Below are 3,891 nucleotides of genomic sequence, written 5' to 3' on the forward strand. Positions count from 1 at the left end.
GTTGTGTTAGCAGGCATGAAAACAACATTCATCTGATTGTACATCTCCATCAGAGCTCTTGCGTGACCAGACGCATAGTCAATAAGCAGTAATATTTTGAAAAGAATGTTTTTTTCTGAGCAGTAGGTCTCAACAGTGGGCTTAAAATATTCAGTAAACCATGTTGTGAACAGATGTGCCGTCATCCAGGCTTTTTATTTGAGAGGCACAGGAAGAACAGATTTAGCATAATTCTTAAGGGCCTTAGGATTTTCAGAATGGCAAATGAGCATTGGCTTCAACTTAAAGTCACCAGCTGCATTAGGTCCTAACAAGAGAGTCAGTCTGTCCTTTGAAACTTTGAAGCTGGGTGTTGACTTCTCCTCTCTAGCTATGAAAGTCCAAGATGGCATCTTTTTCCGCTATAAGGCTGTCTCATCTACATTGAAAAGCTGTTGTTTAGTGTTGCCACCTTTGTTAATTATCTGAGTCAGATCTTCTGGACTCACTGCAGCTTCTACGTCAGCACTTGCTGCTTCCCCATGCACTTTTATGTCATAGAGATGGTATCTTCCCTTAAACCTCAAGAACCAACCTTTGGTAGCTTCAAAATTTTCTTCTATAGCTTCCCGGCCTCTTCATAGAATTGAAGAGAGGTAGGGCTTTGCTCTGGATTAGGTTTTGGCTTAAGGCTCTTGGGTCACTGGTGGCGACATCTCTTATCCTCTCAGTGACCTTCTCCAATAGAAGTGGTCCTTTTTATCTCTGTCACAGAAATTAGTAACTAGAAGTGGGATGGTTCTATAAACAAAACAAACAAGACTAAAATATGTGGCATTTTCTCAGATTCCAGGTGGTGATTGACAAGGAATCTGTTATCAATGCTGGAAAGAGGGCAGTTCATTTTATATGTGTTATGTGGTAGAAAAAAATGGCAAAAACTGTCACCTTCAATTACTTGGAAGACAGACAATGTATCTAATGAGATTTTAATTGTAATGACGGATTGAATAAACAAATGTTCATAGAAAATGTTGGTTGCTGTTGGCTGTATTTAGCAATTTAATACAAGAAAGAGATGAACTCTGAGTAGTATTAGAAAATTTGCAAGTGAAATTGAGAGAGAGTAGAGAGTCCTCAAATTCAGAGACGTGTGAGGGTCTAAGAGGCTGCTGCTTTTCACCTCCAAGCAATAAAATATAAGATTGTGAAATTATTTAAGCCACAAAGACTTATAAACCTCAGTCTTACATCAAGGGCCAAAGCAAAGACGTGGTCATGAGGATCACTGTTACAATCCTGATGGATTTAGGTGGCACAGAATAAATCCTTTGAAGTGAAGGAAATGGCTAAGACTGTGGAGCTCCCACAGCCGCCTGATGTGTGCAAGGTGTCTGCACTTGCAAGAGAGAGTGAGACAGTAAGAAAGAGTCAAGGGGATGAGGATGTAATGAATTATGGCAAATCTAAGAAATGTGACTAGAAAAAATTGTGTGTAGTCACTGATGATGAGGATTTTTAGGCTGCTTAATTTTAAAACGGTTTATGACGAGGATTTTTAGGCTGGTTACTTTTAAAACTACAGATAAGAAGTAGGCTCCGAGGAGTGGAATTTGCTTGCCCTTTGATCAGAGACAGTTGCATTTGTGAAGGAAATCGCCATGCCTCCCTCTCTGCGCCTGGAGGAAGGGGGGATGGCCTTATCTCTGGAAACTCTTAATGGGGAAGGCAAGAACTTAAGTTGTTTACTGTCTGGCAACCTCATGTAACTGACACCCCACCCCAAAATCCTCCTTTGTCTTTAGTTGAAGATAATATTTGAGCGGTGACTTCTGCCATTTACTCAATCCGGTTTGATTCTTATCTACAAGTTGTGGGACTGCCCAATGGCCGGACCCTACCTGCTCTGGTACCATTTTAACTTTTTTTTTGTCTTGTAAAGAGATAATTCACATACCTATGCCTTAAATTTAGCCTTACTCTCCACCCAACTTGGCAGCAGAAGCAGCAGCAGCGGCTCCTCCTGCCCGTGGGCCGTGTCCCCATACAGCAGCCTGACTGCCCATGGGTCCTGTCCCCATGCTATTCTATACTATTCTCTAAATAAAAGAGCACTACTACCAGATCTTAAGAGTCTAAGAAATCTTTCTTTCGACTCCTCGGCTCACCGACCCCGTATCAACTGGCACATGAAGCTGACTGGAATCAAAAAGAAATTTCTAAATTTCTGTTCAACCAAAGGAGCCATGAGCTCCAGTAAAGCTCAAATTTTCAGTTGTTTCCTCTTTGGAAACCCCCAGGGATAAAGTGGCTTGGGAGGGTGGCGTTAGTTCAACTCTCTAAACTATATATATTGACATTGTAGGGGTGAAGACATTTCCTCTACCTTATGTGGGTTCGTCTGACTAGAGAACAAACTAAATTAGCAAAAAAACTCACCACTCTTGCTTCCATTGGACCCTGTAGGCAGAGATCCTGGAGAGTGACGTGGTAAGAACTCTTACCTCTTGCTGGCTCTCGTCAGGGATCCAGGATCTCTCGGCCACAGCAGTCCAGAAGCAAGTGGTGTCCAGCCAGGGAAATTTCATCCCATCCAAGTGGCCAAACTGTAGGGGAGGAAGACATTTCCTCTATCCAAAGTGGGTTCGTCTGGCCGGAGAATGAATTAAATTCACATGAGACAGAATAGCAGGAGAAAATTAAGCAAAGCTTTATAACATGTATACATGGGAGAGGTCAGGCAAGCTGAGCAACTCGTCAAAATGGCTGAAGCCCCCACCTTAAATATCTAAAGACAAAGGAGGATGTTGGGGTTGGGGGAGTCAGTTACTGGAGGTTACCAGAAACAGGAATAAGATTATTATGCAGACTTAAGTCCTTGCATTCTGTATTGATAGGAGTTTCTAGAGACAAGGCCATTCCCCCTTCTTCCTGGTAGAGAGGGAGATATCTTTACAGATGGAGAGTTCCTTTACAATGTAAATGTCTCTTACAAAGGGTAAGTAAATTCCACTTTTCAGTTGCTTTCCTGTCTGCAAAGGAACCAGCCTCAAATAATCATCATGCCAAAGAGACATATTGGGGTGGCCAATTCCAGGTCCCCACAACATATATAAGTTTTTGCTTTTATTAGTCAATTCTATAAATTTTTCCTTTATTATTTCAGCTTTTGGTGAATGCTTAGGATGGTGTTATCCACTTTAAGATTATATATGTTTATTTTAAAATTCTGTCTGTATCTCTTTCTAGTAGGTTTTATGGTTTTTAAAATTATATTCAACTTCTTAATGCATTCCATTTATTTTGGCAAAGGTGGAGACAGAAATCTCTTACTCAATTCCATTTATTCAATATTCCTCATTTTTCCTATTGAATTAAGATGTATTCTTTATCATATTATAAAATCTTTTATATACTGAAGTATTTGACTGAACTTTCTATTATATTCTTTTAACAATTCTATTTTGTGGATACTAATCTATTTATTGTGGTTTTTCTAAATCATTTAATATTTTACAGAGCAAGTTCCACTCATTGTTTTTTAAAAATGAACTTTCTTGCTTTTGTCACATTTGTTCTGAGAAAAAATAAATAGTAGAGAAAACCTGTCCCTAAAGGGGAAGACAATATTGAAAATACTACATTCTACCCAAACTAATCTATAAGTTTAATACCAGTTTCATCAAACATCAATAAAATGCATTGTATAATTTGATGTAGGCCTTTGCTCATTTTAAAATTAGATCTTAGTAAAGCTTTATAATTTTCTTTGGATAGGTTTTACAATTCTTGGTTAAATATATTTCTATTTATTTGATATTTTATAGCTTTTATAATATTTTGACTGGCTATTGCTGGTATATAAGAAAACGATAATCTAACACCATTAGAAACACATTTCCTACTTCTCAA

The sequence above is a fragment of the Equus asinus genome, chromosome 20, assembly GCF_041296235.1.
Source record: "Equus asinus isolate D_3611 breed Donkey chromosome 20, EquAss-T2T_v2, whole genome shotgun sequence".
NCBI classification, from domain to species: Eukaryota; Metazoa; Chordata; class Mammalia; order Perissodactyla; family Equidae; genus Equus; species Equus asinus.